The sequence below is a fragment of the Cavia porcellus genome, unplaced genomic scaffold (assembly GCF_034190915.1).
Source record: "Cavia porcellus strain 051 isolate PalLab524CR breed Dunkin Hartley unplaced genomic scaffold, mCavPor4.1 scaffold_1, whole genome shotgun sequence".
Classification (NCBI taxonomy): domain Eukaryota; kingdom Metazoa; phylum Chordata; class Mammalia; order Rodentia; family Caviidae; genus Cavia; species Cavia porcellus.
The window spans coordinates 108,182,772-108,190,820 of record NW_026947484.1 but is presented as its reverse complement, the minus strand read 5'-3'; the positions used below and the strand labels follow the sequence as shown (position 1 = coordinate 108,190,820).

The 8,049-nt window shown below is 44.7% G+C and overlaps 1 long non-coding RNA gene across 1 annotated transcript; it reads right to left on the bottom strand.

Annotated features, from left to right (window-relative positions):
- Nucleotides 1-1,998: 1,998 nt before the first annotated feature.
- LOC134476911 (uncharacterized) lies at nucleotides 1,999-7,191 on the bottom strand. The gene is made up of 2 exons (XR_010048719.1): nucleotides 5,300-7,191; nucleotides 1,999-2,842 (listed from the first exon to the last, which is right to left on the bottom strand). It is a non-coding gene; the product is annotated as an uncharacterized LOC134476911 (long non-coding RNA).
- Nucleotides 7,192-8,049: the final 858 nt, after the last annotated feature.

Sequence of the window (8,049 nt, the reverse complement as noted above, 5' to 3'; positions counted from 1 at the left end):
GGTTTGGGGGGATTCAGTCCATGGTCAGCTATTTCCAAGGCACCAATGGTGGAAGGGCAAAGCAGGACAAAGATGTTCATGGCAGTTGAGAAGCAGAGCAGGGAACAGTGCCAGAGAGGAACATGCCAAGACTAGATGTCATACCCAAGGATACACCCTGTGACTCATCCAGACAAAACCAGAAGTAGGCTTTACTGATCTGGTAGGAATTTCTGTCTTTCTTTCTTTCTTTCTTTTTTTTTTTTTTTGGTACCAGGTATTGAACTCACAACCTTGCACTTGCCAGGCATGCTCTTAGGCCACTGAGCTAAATCCCAAGCCCCATGCTAGGAATTTCTTAACCCAACATAGTTGAGGTATCAGGATTAGCAGTCACAGTTTCCAAGATGGGAGAGAGGGGAGTTTAGAGGATAAAAGACAAAGTCAGAGATCAGGCCAGAGGCTCCCAGAAAGACTTCTTGGAAAAGATGAGATTAACTAAACACTGCTTCCTTCAGAGAACATCCTTCCTATCAGAGAACATCCAGAAAACTGGAGAGGACTTTAGGACCAGATGGTAGGGCATAGAGAGCCAAAAAAATCATTGCAAGAAAGAAAAAGAGCTGGGGATTTAGCTCAGTGGCGTAAGCGCCTGCCTGGCAAGTATGAGGTCGTGGGTTCAATCCCTGGTACAAAAAAAAAAGGAAGGAAAAAAAATCACAGTGACTCAGCTAAGCATGGTTGCACATGTAATCCCAGAATTCAGGAAGCTGAGGCAAAAGGATGACAAATTTGACTCCCACCTAAGTAACAGAGTGATTTACAGATATTCTGTAAAAAGATAAAAAGGGCAAAAAAATAAATAAATAAATAAAATAAAAGGGCAGATATTACAAACATGGTTAAATTCCTATATTTTGTTTTGAAAACCTATACTGTTATTGTTTTGGGTTTGTTGTTGTTCATTTATCTCTTTTGTTTTTTGCTGTGTCTTTTTTTCTTTTAAACAAATAAAATTTTAAAAATATAAAAGGCAGGCTATCGGAAGTATAGCTCAGTGCAAAGGCCCTTGCTGGGCATTTTATTTTGAGACAGGGTCTCCCTTGATCCTCTCACCTCAGGCTGTCAAGTAGCTGTGATTACAGATGTGTGGTTCAGTATGATTTAGTTTTTTCATCATAAATTTAAAGTGTACTGTTAATTCAGTGCCCACCTACACAGACATATGGCGAAGTTTGTTACATAAACATTAAGATCCACTTACATGTTAACTATAAGAGACATATCTAAAATATATTAGGTAGAGAGGTTAAAATGAATACAGCAGGAAGATTAGGTTATAGCTTAGTGGTAGAGCTCCGGACTAGCACAAAGTCCTGAGCTCAATCCCCAGCACTACAAAACTAAGTAAAAGGATAGATCTGTGCCTCATGATGCAGGAGTATAACCCTAGCACTCAGGGCACTGAGGCAGGAGGACGGCCACAAGTTTGAAGCCAGTCTAGATCACACAGTGAATTTAAGGCCAGCCTGAACTCCAAAGGAAGACCTTGCCTCAACAAACAAAACCAAAAATAAATTTTAAGACTAAAAGTGTTAAACAGACATAAAAAGTTTCTATGTTGACATATTTTAATTCACCAGAAAGATATAATAATTATAAATCTATATGTTAATAATGTACAGTTCAAATTTATAAAGAAAAAATGGGCCAACACACTTTCAGCGCCCCCTCCTCTTAGACAAAAGCTTGCTTTCTTTCAATAAATTCTTTCCATTCTTAACCTATGTTGGTCCTAGAATTCATTCCTTAAATTTAGAGAACACAAACTCAGCATTTTGGACACCTAGCAGGTTGGAAGTTTTTTTCCCCTATAGCATTTGGAGGTCTTCACTGAGATAACTGGACAGAAGTAAGAATTTGTGACCTAGCCCGTGGGTCAATCCGTGGGGCAACCACCTGGAGGAGGAACAGGGATTGACAAAGGCAGGGCAAGAGACAAAGAGAGACGGAGACAAGTTGAGGAATTCCAATCAAGTCTCATTTATTGAGGAAGTGGTCACAGCTTTTAGAGGGCAAGGGCAGGCCAGTGGGACAGGAAGAGGCTACGGGGTGATCTCTGATGGGTCATCATCATGTCCATGTATGTGACGTGAGCAGGAGAAGATCATGATTGGTGTAGACGCACTATGTGCACATATAAGGGAGAGGCGGGGACACAACAGTGGGGTGGTCGCACCACCCCCTACATCTCCTCCCTTTTTGTATTTTTAATCAGGCAGGCCTGATTAAATATATTTTATGGCAGGCCCTGTGAGGACAGTGCCTGTCTTGGGTCAAGCACCTCTTTACATGAACTCAACCAAGCCTTACTTGTCATGGGCTTGCAGGACAGCAGTTGGTCCTGTGCCTGTCTTAGGCGGCTGGTGGTATGGCATGTATGTTCTAGTTGCCTGTCTCTGGCTGCCTGTCCACTGCCCCAGGGTGGTTAGGCCACATTGTCATATGGGCCTCTCGTGGGAATTCTTTCCCAATAGGTTTGTTGATCTGCCATCTCCAGCTGGTGACAGTGTACCTGAATGGGCTTTGCCATAAATGCATCTATCCAGTTATTAACGAGTGTCATAATCCTCTGAAAAATACAAGGACCCACAGAGAGGAGAAGCAACAGGGCAGCTAGGGGCCCCAGGAGGGGCACTAAGTAGGGGAAGAGCCCTCCCCAGAGTGAGGAGAAAGGGTTAGAGGCCATCTGGTGTTTTCTCAATTTGAGCTGCTCTTCAATTTCTTGAAGTTTTCCACATATGATGCCAGACTGGTTAACACAGAAGCAACATTTTTCCTGTAAGGCAAGACAAATTCCCCCCTATTCTGCAGTTAGGAGGTCTAGCCCTTGTCTGTTTTGGAAGACCACCTCTGCAATGATCTAGTTGATCTTGGAGGGTCCATATGGTGGCGAACAAGGCCCGGACATCTTCTGACAGCTTGTTGGAGATCTCAGTATATTTGTCTAGGGTGACACCCAGTCCAGCTGTACTGGTGGCCAGTGCCCCGGTGACACCCATTCCTATCAGAAGTGGGACGAGAGCCACTGCTCCTTTTTTGTGGCCAGAGATGTAGGTAAATTCTGGTATGGGTATAGGCTCTTGTCCGGGAATTATATCAATATCAGGCAAAGTGGTGGCTAGCATACATATTCTTGACCAATTGGATGGGAGAAAAGGGTAAGCCAGATTGGCCCCACATACAAACACTTGTCCTGAGAGGGGGCATAAGGGTTCAGTGTAATTGGCAAATTGGGAGCAGCCAGGGGATATGAGGGGGCCCACATCAATGACGAATGAGTCATTTGCAAAAGAGCCCTGAATACATGGGACAGATAAATTGGCCATTACCACTGGTTGGACAGGAAGTGGCTGGCCAGGCGTACAGTTGGGGGAGTCCCCTAGGGAGATAGGTGTTGAATTGGAGGGGTAGTTATTGGCATAGGGGTGCCTAGGGCCATGCATAGCTAACAGTCCTTTACCAGGTTAAGGTTGGTGACATTAAGTGCCTTTTGAGTGGCTAAAAGAATATCATAGGTCTGTGGATCTAGGTCCACTCCCCGAGGTTTGGGGAGTGCCAATGGGTGATAATTGATCTTTGGGAATAGCTATCATCTCTTCTAGTCATTGGTGAACATATTCTTGTCTGATATTGTCTTGGGGGCCTCCCCCATCAGAAACATGGACAGGTGCCTCTCTGAACCAACATGTGGGTGCCCCAATATTGCCTTTACATCCTGCTTGAGAATATGAGCAGACACCAATGGCCTTGGGGTTAGTGCTCCAATCTGAGACATATTGGGGCGGAGTAGTTTTGGTAAGGATGGCTGTGAAATAAATTTTGTTATTTGGTCCGACACATTCGGAAACTGTTGTATAACACATAGAATGTACAGCTTCCTCAAAAAGGCAGGAGCAGTTTGGTCTAACTTGTGGCTTTTGTTTAATTTGGGTAAGGGAGGAAGTTGGTTCACCTCCGGAAGGGAGCCGCTTCCAAGCCCTAGTAGCCGTCACATTGACTTGTGTGAAGAGGCCGGGATCATATCTCATTTGGGCCTCTTTTGTATTGAAGTCTCCGGTCCCCGTAAGCATAGGGAGGGTCCAAGGGTTTCATCTAGCAGCATTATCTCTGGCAGTATTTTCACATTGGCCAAAAAACTCAGATTTCCATAATGGATAATTACCTCCCAAGAGCGTGGCCTTAGCTAAATCCCTCCATTCATTGGGAATAATCCAACCCTGGGTCATAGAATCTAAGACTGTGATGGTGAACGTGGCAGTGGGACCATATTGGGCAACCGCAGTTTTTAGTTCCTTTAGGGCGGCTACTATAAACAGTGTGTGTGTTCTAACTGCCTGTGGTCCAGTGCCATCTTGGGCTGGCATGTTTGTCTCTGTCACCGGAAATGCCATCTTAGGTGGAGACCTGCCCTGGTGTGGTGCATGTGGGGCAGGCGCCATCTTAGGGATGGGCACCATTTTAGGAGCAGCATCTAATTGGCCTGTCCGTAGGGTCTGTAATTGTAACATGAGCCTTTGACATTCTTGTTCTAGTTGTACCTGTTTTTGTAACTCTAAGACTCAGGCCTCTAACTCTAGGAGTGTGTCGGAGGGGCCAGGGGAAGTTTTGGGTGTCTCGTTGTAGCTAGGGGGCAGTTTTACGGTGGCTGGAGCCACAATAGGACCACAGTGGTATCTGGTGACCTCTTCCACCAGTTTATCCCAATAGACCTCTTGTAAAGGAGCGAGGTCGGGATATAAAGATTTGTAGTGGGCCTCAGGTGGTAGGGGCTCAGGTGGCAGTGGGCCACCATCTTGGAGATTTTCTAACATATCATTTTTCTCCTTGTCGGAGAGGCAAGAAACATCAGATTTGTTTCCTGAAGGGAGTGGTGTTGGCACAGCAGAAGCATGCAGGGTGGTTTCATCTTGGGTGATCGTTTCATCAATTTGAGGGGCTCGGTAGCGCTGTGTAAGTAGCTCTGAGATTAGGTTCCAGTAGGCAAAGGCTGTAACCAGGACCTTTTCAGGGCCAAAGACCTGATAGTAGTCTTTGAATGCATCTCCTATTCTCTCCCACCTTTTTGTATCAATAGAGCCCTCTAAAGGGAAACAGGGACAAACCTTATGAATAAATTGAAAATATTATAATAAATCTTTTTCTTTAGCCTTAATCCCTCTTGACTTTAACGCCTTACTTAGGCCTCCCACGAAAAGTTCGTGGTCACTCAATGCTTGACCCATGCCGGGAAAGGGGGAAGGGATCGCCATTCTCTTACCGTGGCTCAAGCGGCATGGCAGGCTCCTGCGTGGCGTAGGTCTCGGATCTTTAGTTTCAGTTTTGGCTGGCATCTCTGAACGGCTCCCTCATTGAATCCTCTGTGCCAAGAGCCCCACATTGGGCACCACTTGACCCAGCCCATGGGTCAATCCACATGGCAACCACCTGGAGGAGGAACAGGGATTGACAAAGGCAGGGCAAGAGACAAAGAGAGATGGAGACAAGTTGAGGAATTCCAATCAAGTCTCATTTATTGAGGAAGTGGTCACAGCTTTTATAGGGCAAGGGCAGGCTGGTGGGACAGGAAGAGGCTACGGGGTGATTTCTGATGGGTCATCGTCATGTCTGTGTACGTAATGTGAGCAGGAGAGGATCATGATTGGTGTAGATGCACTACGTGCCCATACAAGGGAGAGGCGGGGAGACAGCAGTGGGGAAGTCACGCCGCCCCCTACAAATTTGCTTTATTTATTTGGTTTGTTTTTGTAAATACTGGATTGTGGCCCACTTAGATAATCAAAATTTTTATGCTTCAAGTTTTTATGCTATGTCTTTATATTGGTCATGCTTCTCCTCATACAATGTTATTAAAATGCTGATAAATTTAACTTGAAAACATGGTGTCCTTGTTATTTTTTCTCCTGTCACTGAGACAAAATACCTGATGCTCAAAATCAAGGAAGGAAAATTTCTTTAGCTCATGGTTTGTAGAAGTTTCAGTCCATAATCAGCTGGCTCCCAGGCCGGGTGGCTTGGCACTGGGGCAATATTTCAAGGCTGTGGAAGACAACTAGAGCAACAAGAACAAGAAGAGGGTATACAAAGGAATAGGAACAAATCCAAAATCCAGCAGGGCAAACATTAAGTCCTATAGTTTCACATCCAGTATGTGAAGCAATCAGTGGCAAATTGTGAGCTCCGAAGCCATTGAGTGACTCCATCCCTATGGCATTTCTGGTGGTTGTGTCTCCCACAGCTTCTCTCTTAAGCCCTAGGGATATAGCTTAGCAATGTAGCACCTGCCTGGCAAGCATGGGTCATGAGTCCTCACACAAAACAACAACAAACCTAAAGCCTGTTTTACTTCCTCCTTGTAAGTTTCTTAAGACAATCCATATTCCTGGCTTTTCCAAACTTCTGGGGTCTCCACTGCACCTTTGGCTTCACCCTCACAGTTTCACACACTGTCCTCTCTGGGCAAAGTGCCTGGCCTCCCAGGCCCTCTGAAATTGGATGGAAGCTCTTTTAACCCCATAACTCTTGCATTCTGAATGCACCTAAAACCAGCACCATGTGGATGATGCCAAGGTCTGCTACCAGCTGGAGCAGTGCAGGCTTTCCCCTTTGGTTCTTGTTGCTTCTGCTGTTTTCTTCTGCCTTGAAGTGTTGCCCCTCAGCTAGGCCACCCTGCCTTGGAGCCAGCTGATTACAGACTGAAACCTCCACAAACTGTAAGCTAAATAAACCTTTCCTTCCTTAATTTTGGTTGTCAGGTATTTTGTCCTAGCAACAAGAAAAAAGTAACCAAGACACATGTGAGGGTTATAAGGTTATGATGCTTCTCTAAGGGGACCTGTTTTGTATCACTGTAATCTTGTCCTACCTCATATTTACCTATGATTTCTCACTGGATCAATATGACCTAAGCAACTGTACTTTTTTTTTTTTTTATGGGTACCAGGGATCAAACTCACGACTGCCTGCTTGCAAGGCAGGTGCTTATGCCACTGAGCTAAATCCCCAGCCCCAGCAACTGTACTTTTAATCTTACTGATTGATTATAATTCTGCCTTAAACCTGCCTCCCTTTGTGGCTTTGCTCAATAAACACCCTTGAGAAGGAGGTTTGGTGGGCAATCCACTTTTTGGCCCCTGTTCTGTCCTTTTTAGAAGCTTTCTTTCTCTGAATAAATTCACACACACACACACACACACACACACACACACACACACACACACACCATATACCTATAATCACAGTTACTTGACAGCCTAAGATAGAAGGATCAAGGGAGAGCCTCTCTCAAAACAAAAATTTTTTAAAAGGTTAGGGTAAAACATTTGCACAGCGTGCACAAGGCCCTGGGTTCAACCGCCAGCAATGAAAAAAGACAAAAGAAAACAAATGAAAAACAGGTAGCATATACCTTCCTTCCTTCCTTTTCTCCTTTTTCTCTCTCTCTTTCTTTCCTTCCTTCCTTGTTGGTACTACCAGAGATTGAACTCAGAACCGTCACACTGAGGTTCATTCCTAGTGCCTTAAAAAAAAAAAAAACTAAACGGAGTCTTCCTAAATTGTCCTGGCTGGGCTTAAACTTGTAGTCCTCTTGCCTCAGCTTCCCAGAATCCAGGGACTACAGTCTGCTGATGTGCACAGCTTTTTTTCTCTTTATTTTACCTTTTGTGTGTGTGTGGAAAGGGGGAGGAGGGTTGCTAGTGATTGAACCCAAGGCCTTGGGCCTTAGCAATTAACTATACCTAAGCCCCTGCTCTCTTTGATTATTTCATTTTCTTCCTCCTCTCCTCTTCCTGTTTCCTATCTAGACCACAGACATGAAGGTCAAAGGACCTTGTGATTTTTAAGTAAACTGAGGGTTACTTTTTTTTTTTTTTTTTGTCTTTTTCTTTTTTATCAGTACCAGGGATCGAACTCACAACCTCCTGCTTGCAAGACAGGTACTTATGCCGCTGAGCTAAATCCCTGGCCCCTAAACTGAGGGTTGAAGCTACAGAGTAGACTAAGAAAATA